The sequence below is a fragment of the Acomys minous genome (assembly GCF_964271855.1).
Source record: "Acomys minous genome assembly, chromosome: 1".
NCBI lineage: Eukaryota > Metazoa > Chordata > Mammalia > Rodentia > Muridae > Acomys > Acomys minous.
In genome coordinates, this window is record NC_140483.1 from 14,428,041 (window position 1) to 14,452,281 (window position 24,241).

General features: G+C 48.8%; 1 long non-coding RNA gene across 1 annotated transcript; it reads left to right on the forward strand.

Annotated features, from left to right (window-relative positions):
- The first annotated feature begins 2,920 nt into the window (after positions 1-2,920).
- Positions 2,921-16,152, forward strand: LOC311593658. The gene is made up of 4 exons (XR_014777797.1): positions 2,921-2,992; positions 3,291-3,412; positions 14,731-14,785; positions 16,067-16,152. It is a non-coding gene; the product is annotated as an uncharacterized lncRNA (long non-coding RNA).
- The last annotated feature ends 8,089 nt before the right edge of the window (positions 16,153-24,241 follow it).

The following is a 24,241-nucleotide window of genomic DNA, read 5'->3' on the forward strand; positions in this document are numbered from 1 at the left end:
AAGTATGTCTGTCTCTTCCAATGTCCTTAGGTGGGAGGATGGCCAGTCAGGTGGCCTGCGGCTACAAGTCACAAAAGCAGTCACTTACACAGGAAAGCCAGCTCTAGTTCTGTACTCCGAGGCTCTGAGATAGGGCTGGCGACGGAGAGGTCATGCGATGCGCAGAGCCTGAGGATGTTTCTCAGCTCACTCTTCTCCATTAGGCTCGAGCAAGATAACCATCCGTGCCCAGCCACCTGTGACCTCCTAGTCAACAGGTCACAGGGAGAAAGTGGGGCTGATGTCGTAGGAGACACATGGTTTACTGGCTTTGGGGAGCAGCACGTTTGAACTAAATCAGAATTCTGTCAAGAAGGAAAGAGGGAAAGGGTACCAGGTGGGCAATAAGCAACATCCTCTAGAGATGGGTTCCTTATATTTTTGCTGGTGAGCCTAGTCTTTAACGGCTGAGCCATCTCTGCAGCCCGAGATGGGTTTCTCGACGTAAAATAAGAGACCTTCCTTAAGGGAAATAAGGAAGTAGTTTATTCCAAGTCAAACATGAGTGACCATAGCCTGGGAACATGGATCCAAATTACCCCCCCGAATGACATCTTCCACTGCAAAGAGCTTCCGTGAACTTTCCTAGGCACAGACCAAAGCCATAAACCAATAGGCTGACAAGTGACATCCATCAGTGGAAGCTCCAGGCAGGCACTTCTGGGATGCAGAACAAATACTTGCTGTAAGTTGCAGATATCTACAGCCCATTCTGGGCCCTAGGATGGGTGGAGGCTGGAGCCACTGCAACGCTTAGTGGCTCAGTAGCTTAGGCTTTATCCAGTGATGTCTAGCATGTGAGGTCAGGAGCAGAAGTTGAGCAGATGACTATTAAAAGGGACTCAAGATCCCCAGCGGATCTGCAAGCGCCACCTCTCCACAGCCGCACTCTCCTCGTGCACACAGAGCTTCTTCAGAGGGCTTTGGTCCGCAGCTTCTAGATTCTTCTCCTTCTTGGTGGCTGTCTTCTGAGTCTTGTTGGAATCAACCTGAAAGATGAAAGCAATTTGGATATATACACGAGGATGTTAGGAGTATTGTTTATGCAAGAATGTAAAGATTTCTTTCTTTAATTTTTTTTCTTTTCTTTTCTTTCTTTTTTTTTTTTTTGGAACAAAGGCTTTTGTAACCCAGACTGACCTGACTGTATGTCAGTATGTATCTGAAGATGCCCTTGAGCTCACGATTCTCCTGCCTCCATCTTCTCAGTGCTGGGGTTGTATGCATTTATTTTATTATTCAGAGTCTTACTCTGCAGTGCAAACTGGCCTCAAACCCCGTCCTCTGGGCCATGCTTTCTCAGTTTTTTGAATGCTGGAGTCATAGGTGCCACTATGCGCATTTGGTAAGGATGTCTGAGGCCTGTGGCCGTCTGTTGGAAAGGATGCTGGGACCTGCAGAACTGACCATTTCACTTCTGAACGTGAGTCATCTGGCCACGCCAGTTCCAAGAGAGCAAGCCACATGACCACCCGGGACCATTCGTCTCATCTTATATTTATCCAATTTACCTTAATTAAGTTTCCTCGGTAGATTTTCTTATGAAGAAGATAATGTTCAGACTGTCCAAAGACTAATCGTCATGTCAATTAAATATTAAATGTCATCTTTCTCATTCTGAATGAATAACTACTTATTCAGTTTCCTCAAGCAACTCCTTCAGAACTGGTGAAGTCAGTTTGCCTAGGCCTGTGAGCTGAAGACATTTGGGTTCCACAAGTTGAGAAACTACACCAAGGAGATAAACTACATCAGCATACCAAGATCAGTTTAAAAAAAAAAAAGCGTGTCATTATCCTGACTGCAACCGTGACCCATGGTGTGAGGTTCCAACAACCACAACAGAGTGACCCACGAAGAGGATGTTTCCTAAAAAATGCTCTTCTTTAACCTGATTGTACAACTCGGGTTAACCAAGGTGCCAATGGATGGGTTGACAGATAATAAGAGACATTTGGGGAATTGCCCAGGTACACATTTGTGTGTGTTACTTTCTGTTGCTGTGATGGAATGCTGGATGCAATCAGCTTAGAGGGAGAAATACTTTGTTTTGGCTCGTGGTTTTAGAAGGCTTTTTATGACTGGTCGCTTGGCTCTGTGTCTCTGAGCCTGGAGTGAGGCAGAACAACAAAGCCGGGAGAGGATGTAGGAGGGAAGAAAAACAAGGCCCTAAGGACCCATTCCCAGGGACCTCGCCTCTAGCGAGCGCCCACCTCAGGTTTCTAGTCTTTCTAACTAGCACCACTGGTTAGGGACCAAGCCTCAAACCCTGAGCCTGTGGTGGGCATTTTGTATTCAAAACTCAACAAGGTTTCAAAGGAGTGGGGGCTAGAGCCGCAGTAACGCACTGTGGGTGGAACTCTGTCCCGTGACCGGGCCCTACAACAGTTAGCGTGCTGCTCTGAGAGGGCAGTTAGAAGTACAGTGGTGTGACACCTCCACACTGTAACATAGTGTTTAGTCACCGCTGCCTGTGTGGATGCCGTGAAGGAACAGGAAGTTAACACCATGAATACATGCTACCGTATTATTATAACTTCTGGGCTTGACAGGAAACAAAATGCCTATTTTGTAAATAGAAATTCAGTTTGCTTATGTAACTGAACTGCTTGTCACTTTAGGTTCAGCTAGATCCAGCTGCTCAAAAAATATCCTCAGGGTGTCCCTCTTCCTGTGTGGTCCAGCTCACTCCTGCTTGTGTTGTGGGTATATAGGCATATGCCCCCCCACTACTTCCACTCCCCTGGCAGCTCCAGGAGAAGGAGAACAAGTCTGATTTAGTATTTAAAAATCAGTTCCAAAGACAGCAATGATTGGCAGTAGTCAGTTACACATCCTTTCCTAAATCACTTGGGTAGGAAGATAAAGGACACAGATGGGTCTGTTCTTTTGCCTAGACATACTGACGTGTTTTGCACCCTTGCGCAGTGGCTTTCAGGAGATGCCGTTCTAGGTATGCGGGGAAACAGGTAGATTATGGTTCTTGTGCTTGGTGATGTAAAAGCTCTGTCTTTGACTAAGGGGAGGGAGGGGCGGCTGGTTAGGGCCCAATTTCATTACTCAGTCTCAGAGGGGCTTGTTGGAAATTGGGGGGGGGCGTGTTTGAGGACAGAGACATGGGATTGATGCTTTGAAATCTGGCCATTCTAAGAGAGACTGCAAGTGTGTTTGTGTGGCAGACGTATGGGTTATGACTCTGCACCAACCAAGAGCTTGGCCTGTGCCTCCCCATTTCTGCTTCTTCCTTTAAGGTATCCAGGCTCGTTGTGCGTTGGGCTGCACTGGAGAGAGTGAAGCAACGCAGAGTGGTGCAACGCAGGATCTCGGTTGGCAGTGAGCGGTCGAGAAGCAGCCTTCTCGGGAGGCAGATTCAGTGAGACAGCTCTTTAATTGAGGGAACAAAGGCTATTTAAGCCTTTGGGGAGTGAGTAGAGGCTTTTTCGGTCAGTGTACATCACTGGCTGGGGCCAAGGTGCTGGGAATGCCTTATGTGCATGAAGAGGAATTCCAGGTGCTTGCTGGACATGACCTTATAAGAAGACAGTTTAACCTGTAACCTGACTACCGGGCTATGTGACTGCCACAGAGGTGGGGGTCTTAAGGCTACGTGTGTGCCGGGACATGCAGACTCAGGGCAGGGATGGAGCAGTTCTACTACTCCCCACCTCTAAATGAGATTTTCAGGGTTTGGACACACCTCAGCCTCACTCTTATTCCAGGCAGGCTCCCCTATTCGCTTTCTGGCCCCACAGGTCTGCATCATTTTGTTTTCATTGGTATATTACAGTGGCCTAATTTGTGTATCTATCAAACCATAATCAGGTGGGTAGGAATGACAAAACCAGCAGGTACAATGATCTAATGTAGGTTCTGCATTTTTCATATAACCCATAACAGAAATATCCCTAAGGACACCAAAGTCAGAAAAAGAGTTCCCTACCATGGCTGATAATAGGACCAAGTTTGCAAGCTCTCTGGCTTTTCTCCTACTTAGAGAATATGGCATCTTTGTTTTTTGTTTTTGTTTTTTTGAGACAGGGTTTCTCTGTGTAGCCTTAGTTGTTCTGGACTCACTTTGAAAACCAGGCTGGCCCCGAACTCACAGAGGTCTGCCTGCCTCTGCCTCCTGAGTGCTGGGATTAAAGGCGTGCACCACCATGCCTGGTGAATATGGCATCTTTGTGCTAAATTGCCTAAACCAACCCCAGAGCCTCTGGATTATCTCTGGCCAATGTGTTCTCATTGGACCCAGCCCACAAATGAGCCTAGGTTGCTGCTTTTGGGGAGAGAGCGCATCAGCTTGCTTACAAGGTGACTAAGTGCATCCCAGACACCTACAGGTAAAGACTCTGTTGGCCTTTTACCCAGATCCTAAGTGAATGTGTGTGAGTGTGTCTTATTTATTTTAAAATTTCACGTGTGTGTGTGTGTGTGTGTGTGTGTGTGTGTGTGTGTTAGTTAGAGGTCAGAGGACAACTTTTGGGAGTTGTTTCTCTCTTTCTATAGTCGGTTGCCAGGACTAAACCCAAACTGTCAGACTTGCACGGCAGCCGGTTTCATTCACTGAGCTATCTTGCTGGTCCATGTAAGTGGTTGTTATTTTATTATTTTCTGTGTGTTTTGTTTGTGTGTGTGTGTGTGTGTGTGTGTGTGTGTGTGTGTGTGTGTGTACGCGCGCGCACGTGCACCACATGCATTCTTGGTGCCTGCCCACATAAGCAAAGGATATCAGATCTCCTGAGACTCAGATGCCTGTGAACCTCTATGTGGGTCATGGAAACCAAAGCTCAGCCAGGGCCTCAGTGAGAGCAAAAGTTGCTCTTAAGCCGGGCATGGTGGTGCACGCCTTTAATCCCAGCACTTGGGAGGCAGAGGCAGGCGGATCGCTGTGAGTTTGAGTCCAGCCTGGTCTACAAAGGGAGTCCAGGACAGCCAAGGCTACACAGAGAAACCCTGTCTCGGAAAAAAAAAAGAAGAAAAAGAAAAAAAAAGAAAAAAGAAAAAAAAAGTTGCTCTTAACCTCTGAGCCCTGCTACTATTTATTGTTTATGTGCGTGTTTGTGAGAAGTGTGTGTATAAGAAGTATGTGCTTGAGACGTGTGTGTGTGTGTGTGTGTGTGTGTGTGTGTGTGTGTGTAAGAGGAGCATGTTGGAGCCCCTGCAGCTAGAGTTATAGGTGGTTGTGAGCTGTCTCAGGTGGACGGTGGGAACTGACCTGGGAGTCCTTAGGAAGAGCAGCAAGTGCTCTCATCTTCAGAGCCATCTCTCCAGCCCCTGTGAGTGATTTTTAAATGAAGTGATGGCTGAGATAATTTTGTCCCAGATATTCTTTGTTATGTCAGGCAATCTAATGATAGATAAATAATTTGCATTGTCTAAGATAGGGACTGCAATGGGGTCCCTGGAGGTTGGTCTACACCTGACCCACTTGCCTTTGTCAGTTTTTCTTTCTCTGTTGGGGCTGCAGGCTACATGACTATGTCCACTGAGAGAAGGAGCTGCTTTGAACACGATAAGCTTGCTGTGGAGAGAGCAAAGGGCCACTCAGCAGGGCTTGCTGGTTCATTCGAGGGCTCCCATGGAGCCCAGGCTGCCCTGCTAGGGAGCCCGCAGCACAAAGTCCAGGGGCTCCTTGCAGTGCCCCTGGGGACTGAGGACATAGTTCTTCCTCCCACACTTGCTCCTGCGCAAGTGGCCAATATAGGTTTGTAACTCCCACAGTTTGGTTTTATTTATTTATCTATTTATTTATTTTTAAAGATTTACTTATTTATTTATTATTATGTATACAGTACTCTGCCTGCATGTACACCTGCAGAAAAGAAGAGGGCATCAGATCTCATTATAGATGGTTGTAAGCCACCTTGTGGTTGCTGGGAATTGAACTCAGGACCTTTGGAGCAACAGTCAGTGCCCTTAACCTCTGAGCCATCTCTCCAGCCCCCACAGTTTGGTTTTAAATGCTCATTTTAGATTTATTTTATGTGTGTGAGTGTTTTTCCTGCATGTGTGTGTTTGTACCATGTGCATTCCTTGTGGGGCATAGTATTCCATGAAACAGGAGTTATGAGCTACTATCAGGTGCTGGGAACTGAACCCTGGTTCTCTGCAAGAGCACCTGGTGCCCTTAGGCGTTGAACCATCTCTCTAGCCCCTGTTCACACTGATTTTGTTTGTTTGTTTGTTTGCAAAAGTTGTTTATCATGAACAGATGCATTTGGAACACCTGCCCTGTTTGTCTCCAAGTCAAGCTTTAGACTAGGGAGAGGGGTTGTCATTTCAGATCCCAGGGCACTGGAGCACTCAGGGTCAGGGTCTGGGACACAGTCACAGAACCTCTGGAGGCTGAATTAAAGCCAAGAGCCACCCAAAGCTCATCACTGTCAAACCTGGGAGGGACAGAGTAGGGAGAAGGAGGGAGGAAGGGAAGAAGAAAGAATTTATATCAGACATTTTGCAGAAACACCTTATTAGCTGGAGGTTTCTAAATAACAGAAAATGGCCGTTTACCTTGGTTGCATACTCTCCCTGGGGGCTTGAGTGGTACTTCCGTGCTCTGTACCTCAGCGACACATCTGGCAGGAAGAGGTCTAAGGCTCTAGCTCGCAACCCTGCTTTTTCCCTTTCTGTGTTTCATGGGATGGGGATCTTTTGAAGAGGCCAGCACTCTTTGGGGCCCGTTAGCTGGGCTATTTCTGTTTCCTTCATTAGCTTCTGAGCTTGCAGAGTGCGGACCTTTATAACTGTAACAGAAGTGCAAATGCCCACAGCTGCCCCGAGTGGCTGCACTTCTCTCAGAACATTCTGCACCCATTTTAGGCTTCTCTTGCAAGCCTCCCTAAAGGCCCACTGTCAACCTTTTGACAGCTCTTTGATGTCTGGAGGATGAAGGAGGCAACCCAGGAGAATGTGTAATTTGACAAGGGCAGGTTCTTTTCTAGAACTTTCCAGAGCCTCTGGGTAAGAGCTGGCAGCTTAACAAACCAGCAAGATATTTCTTCTAGTACCAGGAAGTCTTCAGTTGGGTGCAGGGGCTCACTCCTTATCTGTCCCAGACCCCAGTCTAGGGAGGGGAACAAGACAGTGCTGCTCATCATCCATTCATCCACCCACCCACTCATCCATCTATCCATCCATCCACCCTTCTATCCTACCCACCCACTCATCCATCCACCCATCCATCCATCCCACCCATCCACTAATCCATCCATCTATCCGTCCACTCATCCATTCATCCACCCACCCACTCATCCATCTATCCATCCATCCACCCTTCTATCCTACCCACCCACTCATCCGTCCACCCATCCATCCATTGACCCATCCACCCACCCACCCATCCTTCCATCTACCCACCCACTCATCCATGCCCATATCTATCCACCTATTTATCCATCTACCCACCCACCCACCTACCCACCCGCTCATCCATGCCCATTATCTATCCATCTATTTATCCACCCACCCATCCACCTATCCACCCATCCACCCATCCACGCCCCCAGTGTTGGAACACTGAGGAGCTTAGCCCAGGCCCAGTCCTCACTCCAACACCAGTTAAAGGGTTAAGGAAAAGTCAATCAGGTTCAAAGAGTAGGCGTGAGGGAAATCCACAGAGGAGTTCTGCGCACATTTTGGGAGCAGTACACGCAGATGGAAGGGAGATAATGACAGCCAGATGAGGCTGCATTTGCCTAGTGCAAGTGAGAGTTAGCTCAGCAATTACTAAAAGATTTTTCAGGCATCATAAAGCACTGGAGACAAAACCTGCTTTCCCTGGGATGTGAGAAGGGCCAGGATTTGAAGGTAAGTAAGTGAGGAGCAAATAAAATGGACTGTCTCAAAGTCTGTGCAGGAGTATGCTAATTGTATGTAAATCAGATGCAAATGAACCCAGGGCCTCACTTTACTCTTGCCCTATGGTCCTGGGTGTGATATTATGATACATAGTTGTTGGTTTTCATCCACAGTTTCTGGCTCTTAATTCTGATGGACCTTATTTGACAACAGTTTCATTACGCCTTCTTTTTCTGGAACGGTCCAACCACTCACGATGAAGGGAAGAGTGCCACAAAGAGGCTGTGCTAGGCTTTCCTGCTCAGTCTGTTGGCATGTATGTGTATACAGTGAAAACTCCATAAAACTCCCCCAAAAGACTAGGTTTGGAGAGCTTCTGAGTAGCTCAACTAGGGTAGTCTTACAGGGTGGTGTGCCTGGGGAGTCACGGAAGGCTGTGCTTTATTCCTGATGCCTCCAGGGCACTTCATGGTGAGAGCAAATACTGAGAAAAACAAAGAGGAAGGGAGTAGGGTGCAAATACACCCTTCAGGATATCCTGTCCTCAATGACCTTAAATCCCAGTAGGTCCCATCTCTTAAAGTTCTACCACCTTCCAATAGCACAACAGGACCAGGCCGTTGAGGGATAGTTCAGAGCCAAACATAACGCCAACTTATATCCATTTGGTCAGAAGCAGGAGTGAAATGACCTGGGGACTGGTGCTGGAGAGATGGCTCAGCAGTGAAGGACACTTGTTGCTTTTCTAGGGGACCTGGCTTTGCTTCCTCATACCTATGTGGCAGCTCCCAATCATCTGTAATTCCAGGCAAAATGATACACTCTCCTGGCCTCCATGGCTATCAGGCACACACATGGAGTACATACATACATTCAGCAAAACATACACATAAAATAAAAATAGACATATATATGTATAACAACAACTAATGGAAAAACGGGCCATGAACTTGAAGGAGAGAAAGGAGGAGTATAGGGAAGGGGCTTAGAGGGAGGAAAGGGAGTATAATCTCAAAAAATAAAAGAAGCAATAAAAGGTAAAAAAAAAACCCATTTAAAAATATGATGGGGGGCACTGGAGAGATGGCTCAGCGGTTAGGAGCACTGGCTGTTCTTCCAGAGGTCCTGAGTTCAAGTCCCAGCAACCACATGGTGGTTCATAACCATCTGTAATGAGATCTGGTGCCCTCTTCCGGCCTGCAGGGGTACATGCAAGCAAAACATTGTATACATAATAAATAAATCTTTAAAAAAATATGATTGGGGGAATACTGGTATCTGAGGTAGGGAGGGGTAGCTTGGGGGATCAAGCCCTCAACTTGTGGGATCTGATACTATCTCCAAGCAGACAGCGTCGGAGTCAGGCTGGGTTAGAGGATGCCCTGTGGAGCCTGCTGCAGAAATGATGGCTTGCCTGCTGGTGGGAAGACATGACTGAACCTTCCTAGGTCACGGAGGGATCTGGGTGGAAAGTGTGTGGTAGGAGAAATGGAGGTTGGGTTCAGGTTGGGTTTTCCTGCTATATAACCACACCAGGGAAAGCTAAGGTAAAATTCTGACTGCCCTGAGTGTCTGGCAGGGCTGGGGAGGGCAACTGGAGCATCATGGGGTAACTGTGATTTGCCACTGGCAGCCACAACTGGGCCATCATCTGAGCTGAGGTGGCTTCCCAGTAGACTCTGTTGTGGAGTCAATGAGGCCTCTCTTAGTTCCGTTCTGCTTCCCCATTGGACAGAGCAGCCCTTGCCGATGGAGCAGCTGGGCCATGTCTCCAAGGCTCACTTTCACTATTCATAATTCTAGCCTGTTTCAGCTTTGGGGTCCTGCCTGCCAGACACTGGCCCTGACACACTCAGCTAGTCTGGGCTGTCCCTCCTCTCCTACGAGTCTCCATCTCTCAACCAGAAAGAGATCCGCGATCCCCTTCTTTCTCTGTCAGCACCTTGAAGGGATAAGGACCTTCCGGCCTCTCTTTCCGGAAGCCATTAGAGTATCCTGGAGAAGCTTTTAGCATATTGCCTTTGTCAATCTTGTGTCTGCAAAGCACTTTCAGGCGATGATAAAGACAGCAGTAGGAAGTAGACTCGGAGAGCGCTTCTGCTGCCTCATCTCATTTTGAGCAGACTGACTGCCCAACAGAGGCAAATATTCACAAGGAGCTTTGGAGCACTGCTAGCGGGGTGCTGGAACTCCACATTAGCTCCCTTTAAACCTACCTGGTCCCCCATCTGGACCCCTGAACACCTCGCACCTGACACCAAGGGCCTTATTTGTCAGATGTTGGCAATGAGAATTGGAGCTGGTCAAGTGGCTCGGTAAAGTGAAGGTGCTTGTTTGCCTCACCCGAGTCCGGTTCCTGGAGGCCATCAAAAGGTAGGAGGAGAGGAATGGCTCCCCAAAGTTGTCCTCTGACCTCCACATGAGTGCCACAACACACACAAATGAAAACAAGTTTGTTTGGGTTTTCTTTCTTAAAGATATATTTATTTACTATGCACATAGTGTTCTGACTACACATTTGCCTGCACTCCAGAAGACGGCACCAGATCTCATAGATAGTTGTGAGCCACCATGTGGTTGCTAGGAATTGAACTCAGGACCTCTGGAAGAGCAGCCAGTGCTCTTAACCTCTGAACTATCTCTCCAGCCCCCCTGTTTTGTTTTGTTTTGTTTTTTAATGAAGAAAATTTGAGTGCGAGCCATGATGTGTTTTTGCTTCTCCTCTTCCTTCGCTCACTCCTTCCTCCTTTCTTTCCTGTTTTTCCTTCATTGGCAGGCAGGCAGGTGTAAATGAATGGTAAAAGCCACTTGACCCCACCAGCACTGTCTAACCTGGAGTGTCTGAGGAAGATAGACAAAGATGGGTAAATAATTGAAAGGTGGTTTCATTCTTAACTCTTTGGCAGGGCCTTTGGAGGCTCCGATTTATAATTCTGATCACCAGTCACTGCGTTTTTTATTATGCTATCTTGTCAGTTTTCTCTGCAATGCTGCATTTATCACCTTCCTACAGAGTGCCTCCCTCAGTCCCCTCCCTCACGCCCAGCTTCCTTTTCTCTCCTTTTTCCTGACATGTAGAATCTTGGATTTCTAGAAGTCTCTCAGCCCAGATTTTTGTCATATACCCTCGTGTATAAGCCCCAAGGAAGGTGTGAGTGGAGAAGTGTACTTCAGGCATCTCTCAGGCAAACACAGCTGCTAATGGCTGCCCAGCCACAGCTTTTTTTTTTTTAAATTTTTTTTGAGGCAGGGTTTCTCTGTGTAGCCTTGGCTGTCTTGGACTCACATTGTAGACCAGGGTGGCCTCAAACTCATAGCGATCTGCCTGCCTCTGCCTCCCGAGTGCTGGGATTAAAGGCTTGTGCCACCATGCCTGGCTGGGCTGAGCCAACAGCAATTTTAAGAGATTTTTATGTGTGCTGGTGATGAATGCAGAAGCTCACACTCACCATGCATGCCCTGGCCCTGTGAGGCTATTTTGATGTTTATATCAACAATTCCAGTTAGGCCTGGTGACTAAGGTCTATAATTCCAGATACTCCAGAGGACAGCAAGTTGAAGGCCTGTGTGTGTGTGTGTATGTGTGTGTGCGTGCGCGTGCGCACATGCGTGCTCACCTGGCGAGCATATTTTTGTCTCTTCTGTCCCACAGGCAGCTGCTCTGCTAAGAACTGTTTATCTCCCTGTTTTCTCCACTGGTTACCAAATATACATCTCAGGCAATCTAATGTTTTGTCTCCTTTTAAAGCTGCTCCAGAAATGGAATGCCATCATATAAATTCTTTTGTAACTTTTAAAGCTTTTATTTTGACAGCTTTATTGGGATATAACTCACACACCACACAGCTACTTCGTTGGAAGTGCACATTTTATTAGTATTTAGCACACTCACGTGTTTGTACTTCCACGACCAGTCATGGTAGCACACACCTGCAGTCCCAGGACGTAGGAAGCTAAGTAAGGGGGATTGAGAGTTCTAGGCCAGCCTGGGAAGAAGGAAGAGAGTGAGGAAAAGAAGGAAGGAAAGAAAAGAAAAGGACTAAGGCCAGCTAGATGTCTCAGAAGATGAAAGTCCTTGTCACTGAGTTCAGTTTCTGGAGCCCAAATGGTGGGCAGAGAGAACCAACAGCCACAAAACTATCCTCCGGCTGCTCATGGTGCCTGGCATGTATGTGCACGTGTAGACGTGCAATAAGTAGTGAAATGTAAAAATAAAATAAACAAAAAGTGATAAGGAAAGAAAGGTAGGGCTGCCTAGCTCCCATTCAGTAATTCTGTCCACCCACCCCAGCCCTCAGCAGAGGTGGCATGGTGGCATGGATGGAGGCTGCTGGTCACACTGCACCTGCAGGCAGGAAACAGTGAACAGGAGCTGGGGTGGGCTGTGACAGTTCAAAGCCATTTTACAAAAAACCCACTACTGGTGTCATGTGGTGCACAAGTACACGTGTGTGTGTGTGTGTGTGTGTGTGTGTGTGTGTGTGTGTGTGTGAGAGAGAGAGAGAGAGAGAGAGAGAGAGAGAGAGAGAGAGAGAAAGCGAAAGAGAGAGAGCGAGAGCGAGAGCACATTCTGATTTCTTATAAATCCACTGGAATTCAATCAATCCCGAGGGCTGGAGTGATGGCTCAGTGGTTAAGAGCGCCGCCTGTTCTTCCGAAGGACCTGAGTTCAATTCCCAGCAACCACATGGTGGCTCACTACCATCTATAATGTGATCTGATGCCCTCTTCCGGTCTTCAGGTGTACATGCAGGCAGAATACTGTATACATACTAAATAAATCTCAGTCAATCCTGAGGATCTATCCCATGACCTGATCTGATTCCAGACACTTCCCAAAGCCCCTCTCCTGAGCACCGCAGTCAGATTAAGTTTCTACCCTGTTTAAAATGAAGAAAAGTAATAATCAAAGAAGACACAAAAAGTCAACCTCTGCCTTTAATCTCAGTACCTGAGAGGCAGAGCCAGGCAGATCACTATGCATTTGAGGCTAGCCTGGTCTACAAAGCGAGTCCAGGATAACCAAGGCTACACAGGGAAACCCTGTCTCGGGGAAAAAAAAGTCAATCTCTGGCTCCACATACCCAACATACACAAGCAAAATAAACATACACCAACAAACAAGCAGGTGTGCAAGGGTCTGTGTTTATGGTCGGAGGGTAAGTAGCTGGGGACAGGGAAGGTGCAGGACACTCCATAGCCCAGGCTGTCCTCAAACCCATGGCAATCCTCCTGTACAAATCTCTTGTTGGGCTTACAGGTGTAAGCCGATACACCAGGCTTTTAAGTGCTAAACTCAGCTCTGTGCTAGCATCACTAGCCACCCAGAGTCTAATCCTAGCTCAGTCATTTTATTCCACCCTCTCTACGAAGCCAGCTCACCCAGCTGGTGAGCTGGTCCCACAAGGCTTGGTGGCAGCTGTTCGCACCTCTTGAAGGCGGGGTCAACAGCATGTAAGTGGGGGCAGATGGCCGGAATATGGTCTCTACAGACCCTGGTCACCAGCCTGTGAGAATACGGGTGGGACTGCGTGGTAAGTGGGCAGCCGAGAATGCCTCTTCACCGATTCGGCCTTCAGGCTGGGTTGAGATACAATGAGAGCAAATTGTGCTTATTTCCTGTTCTCTGGCTTGGATTTAGTAGTTTTTGAATGCATCTTCTAAATGTATGTAAATTATCCTTGCCAGCCCCGAATCCAGCAGTTTTGGGTAAGGACTGAGATTTTTCTTAAGAGGACTGTAATTTTTGTGGGAGGGCTCTGTGCCACCTCCTACGGGCAAGTGACTCTCTGGGCTGAGGCCCAATGGAAGATTCAAACGAGGCATGAAAGAGAACTAGCTAAATCCACAGGGACAGCGAATATTCGTTAGCAAGCAGAGGAAGAGCGCTTGATGGTCCCTATTCGGAGCGATTCAATAAATGCTTTTTGCATACGTCCAAGGGTCTGGGAGCCACATTGCTCCGGAAAGAACATTTCGGAACATGGAAGCAGGGTTGGGGGCTGGGGGCTGGGAGATGGAGGATGGGGGTTGGCGTGCACAGGGGTGAAGACACAAGGCCAGAACAGGGCTCACTTCTCACCCTCTTGGTGACCCAGTCCACACTGCAGTATCAGAAAGGGCTTCTTGCTGTTTATCCTGTGGAACTGACACCTCCTTGTTTGAGGCAGCACCCCATGGGGAAACAGAAGTATGCAGTTGACAGGACTCTTCCGGGGAGCATCACTGAAAGGCAGGAGTAGGGAAGGGCAACTAACCAGGAATGTTTGGGTACCCAGGGAGTGGGGTTTTTGGAGACGCTCTGGACCGTTCTGGCTGAGGGTGGAGGGGAAGGCATCTTTGAGCACGAGGTTGGAGCCTGGTAGAGGAGGAGTTTCTGGGTTGGGCCACAGTCTCATAAAGATGTGACGCTCAGCCGGGCGTGGTGGCGCATGCCTTTAATCCCAGCACTCGGGAGGCAGAGGCAGGTGGATCGCTGTGAGTTCGAGTCCAGCCTGGTCTACAAAGCGACTCCAGGACAGCCAAGGCCATACAGAGAAACCCTGTCTCGAAAAACCTAAAAAAAAAAAAAAAAAAAAAAAAAAAAAAAGATGTGACGCTCCAGGGCAGAGGATGAGAGGAGGCAGGTGAGGGGTATGGGGCGGAGGGTAGTGGGGAGGGGGATTCCCAGAGTTCTTTCTCTTCCTGCCAATAGCGCTTTGGAACTGGCTCATGAGGACCTGCTTTTTCAGGGTCCAGTGATAAGTTGGTGCCTTGAACTTGCTCCCGGTTAGGAGTATTTATACCAGAGAAGTGAGCAGATTTCTGCAGAGCGGGACATTGTATTTGTTTTGCTGGGGAGCCAGCAAATTCAGTGCTCATTTCTTCTTCGTGCTTCTCATTGGCTGAATACAGGAGGTCAGAGGGCAAAGGAGCTTGAGTGATGGACTCTACCAGGCAGAAGAGAATGGTAAGAGCTAGTCTATCCACACCAATAAGAGCAGTGCGTCTCTTTCCAGCTCTGTGCTTTGTGTCCTCATCATGATAGCCACTGTCCCATCTGTGTTGTATTTTATGTGGAACATACATGTGACATGAAACTCACTGCTTCAGTTACTTTCAGCTGGACAGTTCAGCAGTACCGACTTATTGCATTGCTTTGAAGCTATAATCACTACCCATCTCTTAGTGCTCTCTCCCCGACCCCTCTCTTTTCTTTCTTTCTCTCTTTCTTTCTTCTTCTTCTTCTTCTTCTTCTTCTTCTTCTTCTTCTTCTTCTTCTTCTTCTTCTTCTCCTCCTCCTCCTCCTCCTCCTCCTCCTCCTCCTCCTCCTCCTCCTTCTTTTTCTTCTTCAGGTAGCCCAGGCTGGCCTTGAACACACTGTATAGACAAAAATGTCCCTGAACTTCTGACTCTCCAGCCTCTACTTCTGGTTGCTGGGGTTGCTAGAGCATGCAGCCACCTCCAGCTCATGCAGGCCTGGGGATGAGCAGGGCGTTGAGTACACACCACTGACTGAGGTACGGTCCCAGCCTCTCCAGAGTTCTTTTCTTCACGTAAAACTAAAGCTCTTAGTCAGGCACAGTGGCCCATGCCTGGACTCCCAGTACTCAGAAGGCTGGAGAGTCTGAGGCTAGCCTGGGCTACAGAGTGAAGCTGTCTCAGAAACCTGAACTGCCAGGCAGGCCTGGTGGTGTATCCCTTTAATCCCAGCACTTGGGAGGCAGAGGCAAACGCGCTGTCTGCTCTCGACGGAAACCTCCTTGTGCAGTAGATGACTGTGTTTTGTACACTTACTGTTTATGACAGCATAATTCCTGTGTTTGGTTTCGTCTCCTCTCTTCCTTTGCTTATCCTGGAGCTAGCGATGGTCTCATTTAAACATTTGCTTGGTGTCCTGTGAACCTTGCCTGGTTTTTTTCTCCAGTTGTTTTTGCAGCTCTAGCGAATGCCTGGTGGGTTTTTTCCCCTCTCTTGCCAGTGTTAGCTAATGCGTATTCCAATTATCCCTGTCCCTCTCCCCGCTGCTCCAGACTGTCTGGACAGGCCTGGGCACCACTGCCATCTGGAGATTTCTGATCTCCAGCTCTCTCAGCTCCATCATGGCTTCCTTGCTTTTGCAGTATAGTTTTGTGGGAACACATCCTCCGGCATTTCTTTCTTTCTCTTAAAAACAATTCTATCCTTATTACGTTAATAGTCTTTGAGACTTTCATCATTGTATTTTGATCATGTTTCTTACCTCCCACAGGTCCCCAGCACTTCTTAGGACAACACGTATCAGAGAACAATTTGTTGGAAATTTCTGTGTATCTAAAAATGCTGTATATCTCTTGAGTAAGTACAGACTTTCTCTTCATTATTATTCATTGAATGATAGAGTATAGCAGTTATTTACATGTCATTCTCATTGGTCACATATTAAAAATAATTTACAGAAGGCCTAAGTCTGCAAGAGGGTATGGATAGATTATACAGAGTCTAGGCCATACTATATGAAAGCATTAGGATTTTTGTTTTTGAAAAGGATCCTAGAGCTGGGTGTGGTGGCGCATGCCTTTAATCCCAGCACTTGGGAGGCAGAGGCAGGCAGATCACTGTGAGTTCGAGGCCAGCCTGGTCTACAAAGTGAGTCCAGGACAGGCAAGGCTATATGAGAAACCCTGTCTCGAAAAAACCAAAAAAAAAAATCCTAGAACCAATTCTGCTGTATCAGGCAGCTTCCTATCAAGGCTACAAAACACCAGAAACAAACAGTTTATAAGGAGCAAAAGTTTATTTTAGCTAATGGTTTCAGATGTTTTTGTCCACAACCAGCTGCTCTAGGCCTGTGGTGAGACAGCACATCGTGGAGGGGGTTCACGGTGGAGGCTGTTTACTTCAGGGTTTCACAGTCCTCCTGCAGGGCACAGCCCAAACATATATGTTCCTCCCAACAGGTCCTACCCGCTTGAAGGATCCAAACCCCTCTTTCCTACAGCTCCATGAACTGGTGATTGAGCTTTAGGGAACATTCCATATCCAGACTATAGCAGCTGCCTGGAGAAGGACTGCATAGCTGTCTATACAGAGCCTCTGCTCTGTCTTACACTTGATCTTAACTTCCCTGCTGCCTGTGAGTTCTGGTGCTGGGGGCTTTCTGCTGGGCAGATCAGCTCCTAGATCGTGTGGAACCTTCTTTCCAAACACCTCAGCCTGTATGTCCATCTGCTCGCTGTCTCCAGATTGAAACCTGCCTATAATTATTTCCTTTTATAGTCTCCTGGTTTTTGAGTTTATATTGTGAAAAACATGCACCTGCTTTCCTGCTAGAGGGATTTTAGGTGTAAGGCTAAACATAGCGGTGTCTGGTGGGAATCGGCGTTTCTCCTCACGGCTCCTGACCTCCTGATGTTCTCCGAGGATGCTGAACACTGGTACCACACCTTTCCAGCATGTCTGCTAGTGTCTGGGCTTTGGAGCCTCATGCTGGGAAGTCAAAACCAGTAAGAAATGAGTGATCACCTTTGGCTCCGCCTGGGGACGCTCTGACACTGGGAACCTTGGCCTGTGATGGAGAATTCTAGGGTGTCACTTGCTTTAGGTGCTCAGTCATGTTTTGTCGTGGACTTGGTAGGGTCCTGGGAAGCTAATAACAGAAGCTGGCCTAGATGCAGGAATTCTGGCTGCGGGTATCAGTGGTGGCCGAGAGAATGGAGACGAAAGGTGGTTATGGGAGGGGGTGAGGTCCCTAGGGGTGGCACACGGTGCTAGGTCTGCAGCTATGGCAACAGCCAGAGTCAGCCACTTGGTCTTGGGGTGGCCAGCTTCCCAGAGAAGATACTGAGTCTGGTTTTAGGGAAGGAGAGCAGCCATTTCCAGGCCTGGCTCAGGGCAGGAGTGTATAGCAATACTGATCACAATTATTGATATAGCGATAGAGGAATAGAAAGGAAGAGGAGGATACACAAGGGCCCAGGAATCTGAGCTGCACTAGCAAGTCAGATGACCAGGTCTCTGTGATAGCCTTGGGACAGCAATTCCCAAACACAGGTCAGAGCATGAGCCAGGAGGTGATGCCATATGACCTCTAAGAGGAGCCAAGCGTTAGGTGGGAACCTCACTGTAAGCTTGAACTTATGCTCAAGTGAGCATATTCCTTATGAGGACTTTTTCTGGATGGGGACTGATCAGGACTTCCTGCCAGTTTGGTGCACACGAGACAGGAGCATGACGTGTTGTCTTGCGCTGGGAACTCAACGGGTTGCAGAAACTCTGAGCTGGACTAATAAGCTAATGTGTATCTGCATAGCAAGCATCCCACAGGAACTGTCTTATTTAATCCTCCCATCCACACCTCGAACTAGTCACATCCCTCCATGAGCAGACGGGGAGTCAAAGGCCAGAGATTGAACAGGTCGCCAGGGCCAACGCGGTTCATACACAGCAGACCGGGATTCAAACTGGCCTGACCTGAAGCCAAAGGCCCATCTTTTCCCCTCTACTCTCAGTGGGGAGCCATGTTCCTTCCAGAGCTGAGAGAGGTTTGCCACCCTGATTCAGTGCTCCTGATGAAAGTCTCAGAGCCAGAGACTAGCCAGTGGCTCGCCTTCCTGAAGAATTTCTCCCCCAACCTCAACCTTTGTGCCAGAGGCAGGAAAATATCAATGCTAGCACTGGGGACATGTGGGAGTGTCCTAGGCCTGCCGAGCCAGGGCAGGGTTGAATTTCCTATCCTGTCTTGAGCCTCATAAGTCTGCCCAGCTAATTGTGTCGGAGGCATCTGCAAGCTAAGATGAAGGCTTTGTACCACCCAGAGAGGGCTGGTGTAGACCATTCTGTTCTTCTGTGTCCAAAGTTCCAAACCCAAATCTAATTCTAGCTTCTGCCTCAGGCCATGAGCTTCAGAAGGAGGGGAAGAGACGCAGAGAGATCACAATCTAAACGCCCAACTAGGAATAGCCACAGTTAGAGAAGTCTGGAGGAAGAAGTGGGAATGCCTGGTGGACTGATCTGCATAGGGACATAGACAGACACAGATATCTAGACAGCAGCAGAGTATCTGTGGGCAAAGGCATGCCCCCAAAATAGCTGCCACCCACTTTCCAGGTCCTTCACCAGCAGTGCAAGTGAGGCACGTGCAGACAAGTCGCTATCCATCCTGGCATTTTTTCCCCTAGCGATAGGGCACTGGGACACCATACACCCTAGGTTTCCTCCATCTCTCGTTTCCCATCTGTGGGTGGCAAAGCTGCCTGATTAAATGCGCGCTTTGTGGTCTGTTTCATGGGACCTGTGCGGGCAGTAGGAATAGCTCAAGCTGCAGTGGGTTGATGTGGTAAGTGGTACCCAAGGCCCAGGGGGCATGCTTCTTGCCACAAGTGCTTTGTTGAGGAACCCAAGAATATCTGAGAGGATCTGGGGAGATGTCCCCCGAGGAAGTGATGCTGAGGCTGAAGCTGAAGGAGAGCAGAAGGCAGACAGTTCTTAGCAGAAATGGTAGGGATGACGGCAGAGAACCCATGGACGGGAACGCTAGGGACTGAATGGTGACAGGAATCCCAGGAGGCTGGGCCCAGGGGCCTCCCTAGGCCCTCGCTGTCTGCTGGACCTCTGAGCACCTGAGGTTCTGTCTTTGAGCATGTGGACCTGCACTTTCTTCCTCACTATTGCACTCCTAGGGGGCCACTGTCACCTTCCATACCCCACACAACTGACAGGGAGCAGTAACCGGTCCCAAGATTACATTGAATACCTCCCTTCATTACATACATGTGCTCTGATGCCATCCAAATCTAGGCCACAAGATCCTGAGCCCAAGACATAACTCAGGAGCTCTTTCTGCAGGGGATGTGGCCCTTAAAAATCTCAGGGTATGGGAGGGGAGCCGGAAACTCAAGGTTTCTTTACTTCTGCTTTTTGTAGTGGGATAGAATTCTGGCTTTATCTCCCCTGAGTTCCGAAGTGGCCCCCAGAACCTGGCCCTGACCCAGCCCACTCCCACCTACTTGCCTTGGGCTGATTGCCTAGAGCTAAAGGCCACCAGTACACCCTGGAGGGCACATGGTGGGGGAGAAGCCTGAAAGGGAAATCAGGAAAGGAATTCGTCACTGGGCCTCACTGGGCGCCTCAGTACATCCTGCCTTTCCACAAGCAGAGCTGGTCTGCTATTTCCTTTGATTAAGGTTCTGTTTTCCCTCAGCCCACTGGATCCAGCTTCAGTTATTTAATTCTAACTGTAATAAAAGGAAAAAAAAAAACCCGTTGTTGAACTGTACAGGAACGCAATATGAGGCCACCAAGCAAACGGCAGGCCTGGGAGGGTGGGATGGAGCAAGGAGGGACCTGCAAGGCTTTGTCCTTTGTGCTCCTGCGTTTACATCTGAGCGTGCCTGACTCAGGATGAGCACTGGGAGAGGCACTTAGCCAGGGGCTTTAGGAGGCAGGAGGACACACTCCTGCTGGCTTTGATGGCAGGGGATTATCTCCTTTAGTCATAGTTACTTTACTTTGGGGAGGCACTGCTAGGTCTTTAGCCTCCCCCCCACTCCCCCTGTGTTGTAGAGGCTGCTGGCCACATTCCAGTACCGCGTGAGATCACTCCGGGCACACTTAGAGTATTTTTGTCTTAGAATGAAGCCATGTGCTCTGATCACCCCATCAAAGCAGACCTCTAATCACACTACCCAAACTATCTTATTTGCTTTTGGGGGTTGGGGTGGTGGGGGCTGGGGTTGGGGTGGTGGGGGCTGGGGGTTGGGGTGGTGGGGTGGTGGGGTGGTAGGCTCTTGCTATATTGCCTAGGTTGTCTGGAACTCTCTCTTTTTTAAAACAATATTTATTTTTAAAATTTTATATATATGAGTGTTCTGTCTTCACACACACCAGAAGAGAAAGTCACCCTATTACAGATAGTTGTGAGCCACCATGTGGTTGCTGGGAATTGAACTCAGGACCTCTGGAAGAGCAGTCAGTGCTCTTAACCTCTGAGCCATTTCTCTAGCCTGTCTGGAACTCTTTCTGCCTCAGCCTCCTGAAGCTAGGCCCACACCACTGCTGCAGTTTCTGTCTTTGAGCCTCATTCCTTCCCTCTGGTCTTGCCTCAGCCCCAGGCTGCTCTAACACCTGTGTCTGGCTTCCCTCTGGCCTCCCTAAACTCTCCTCTGGACCAGCTAGCTCGTTCTAGTCACTGCAAGGGACATGACTTCCTCCTAGTTCTAGGACAACCCTGACTTCCGGGGTTTTAAAGCACTTTTACAGAAACCTACAAAGTCAGCCATGAACACATTTCCCCTATACAAGTACATGTCTTTCTCTGTTTCACTGTTCTCAGGCCTAACGCCTTGACATAACCATAGTGTGTTAGAAAACCCACACATATGGGTGTGACTTGGTTGGTAGAGTGCTTGCCTAGTGTGCAGGCTCCTTTGTGTTACCTTGGTACAAGTTAGAGGGAACCTCAAATAAGAAAAAGCCCTCCCACCAGACTGGCTTGTATTGTTTTTTTGTTTTTTCTGAAACAGGGTTTCTCTGTGTAGCCTTGACTATCCTGGACTCGCTTTGTAGACCAGGTTGGCCTTGAGCTCACTGCGATCCACCTGCCTCTGCCTCCCAAGTGCTGGGATTAAAGATGTGTGCCACCACAGCCTGGGCGTGGTGCATTTTTCTTGATCTGGGAGGGCCCAGTTCACTGTGGGTGGTACCACTCCTTGGCTGCTGGTCCTTGGTGCTGTAAGAAACCCTTTCCTTCCCATGATGCTTTTGGTTATGGTGTTTCATCACAGCATTAGAAACCCTAAACCAGGACACAAGCACATATGAGGGCCTGGGTTCATTTCCCACCACTACATAAACTGGGTGTGGTGGTACACGCCTGTCATTCCAGCACTTGGTTGGCAGAGGCAGGAGAATGAGAAGTTCTCAAGGTCATGTTTGGCTACAGAACGAGTTTGAGGCCAGTGACGGCTACATGCGACTCTGCCTCAAAAATAATTAAATAGGGTTGGAGAGACGGCTCAGCATTTAAGAGTACTTGCTGTTTCAGAGGACCTGGGCTTGGCACCATACCGACTTCAGGCAGCTTACAATTGTGCCTGCAGAGCCTGCCTCAAAGCTTCCTACCGGGGTCAGGGCAAGGAGGATGTCCTCATCTGGGTCCCAGTTGCTTCTTTTAGACAAGAAATTTCCACAAGGGGTTTTGATCCAAAGAATTCAAAAGATAAGCGCCTTCCTGGCCTGCCCAGGGATGGGCCAATGCCTGATGAGGCAACTTGCAGTCATGGCAGTAAGCATCCATAACTAGTTTTAGCAGAGGTCCTGGGTCACCAGGAAGGGCGTGTCCACTGTCTTCCAGCACTTCACCTGTAGGTTCGCCTGTTCTGTGCTACTGGGCAGCAGCAGTCTTGGCTGAACCTGCCAATGAACTATCAGATGAAAAACCAGAGGCTGATGAGGTGGCTTGTGGGTAAGAGCTCATACTGTTCCTGTAGAGGACCCAAGTTCAGTTCCCTAGCTTGTGCTGAGGATATAGTTTAATGTTCTAGGAGGTTGCCAGAAGAATAGAGAGAGACTGGGCCTGGTGTGAGCTTTTGAATCCTATTCCAATAGGGCCATGCCTCCTCCAACAAGGCCATGCCTCCTAATCCTTTCTAAACAGTCTACTAATTGGGGACCAGTAACTGTTCAAACACCTGAGCTCCTGTGGGCCATTCTTTATTTTTCTTTTTAAAAACATATATTTTATTAATTTATTCATATTACATCTAAATTGTTATCCCATCCCTTGTATCCTCCCATTCTTCCCTCCCTCCCATTTTCCCCCTACTCCTCTCCCCTATGTCTGTGACTGAGAGGGACCTCTTCCCTCTGTATCTGCTCATAGGGTATCAAGTCTCTTCTTGGTAGCTTGCTATCCATCCTCTGAGTGCCACCAGGCCTCCCCATCCAGGGGACGTGGTCAAATATGGGGCAGCAGAGATATGGGGCATTCTTACTAGAACCACCGCAGGGACCCAGAACCATGGACAAGAATAGCGGAGCCCTGACACCTCTGCAATGGAGATCATTTATGATTTTCTGGAATGACGACTTGTAAAACAACTGGGCGTGTATCATGAAGGACTGATGCCGAAAGTGACCATGAGGCTCAGCCACATTACACAGTGGCTCCTTCCTTGTGCCCTGTACCTGTTACCTGCTCACATGCAACGCCCTCGGTGTGGCGCACCAGCTGGAAGGTGCGGGAGACGGCACAGCGCTCACGCGGCCATCTGTTTCTCACATTAGGCACGCCAAAGAGGTGAGGCTGCAATGCCTACTTGTCAAACACGAAAGCTTAATTGGGCCAGAAATACTCTCCGGTTCCTGCTTCTGCAAGACAGAGCTCAGCTGTCACCAAGCATCTGTGGCATCCGGAAGGGACAAGCGGAGTTCTGTGGGCTGGGAGCTCGGAGAACAGATGCCTTTCCTCTGTGCCAGCTATGCACACAGCGTAGTTTTCTTTTGCCTGGACACTGTGCGTGACCATCACTTTTCAGGGCTCACCTCGCCTATGGAAGCATCCCTGAACAGTGCCCCCTCTCCTGCTCGGAGTCCTGCTTTCCTCTGCTCCTCACGGTGAAAAGCAATGGTTAGAATGAGCAGGAAGGAGAGGGCAGGGGGTGGGGAGGCAGAACAGCTCGTGTATTTCCTTGTTCAACAAGTATTTACTGTCTCCTGTGGTGGTCAGGGCAGAGCCTATGTTTGTTGCTGGAGACACACACACACACACACACACACACACACACACACACACACTCACACACACACACAGACAAGCCAACTTATCTAATTGGTAATATCTGACAGTGCAATAAGCTTTGAAGAGAATGAAGCAAAGTTGGGAGAGGGACCGTTGATGAGACGGTCAGTTTAGACGGGAACGCAAAGACCAGCAGAGGTGAAGGTCCCTTTAGGACCATCGAGGCTCTGCAGGACCAGCCTGGAGAAGGAGCAGAGAGGTGGGCTGTCTGCCGTCATGGGGAGTGGTGATGGAGGTCTACATAGATGGCGCCCACGGGCAGGGAGTAGATGGCTAGACGCGTGGGTTGTGCCATGGGTCTTGGGAAGGAATAACCTTTACTACTCAGCGTCTTCAGCCAGCACAGAGGTGTCCATACGTGAGGCTGGCCTGTGGCAGCCATTTAACAGAGGAGGGAATGAAGCCCAGAGAGAGGATGTGACTCTTCCATGGTCACTCAGGTAGGCAGGAGGGAGGAAGGCGGGTTTCTGACAGAGCCCCTGTGGCAGGGCCAAGCCTGTGGCCACGCCCCCTCCCATGCCCCCTCCTACGCCCTCTCTGTTTTCTATTCGCCTTCTTCTGTCTTTGTCCTCTACATACTTTCCTGTGTGTCTCGCTTAGGACTCAGGGTGTGCAGCTGTGGGGCTGACGTGGGGCTGCGTCGTTTCC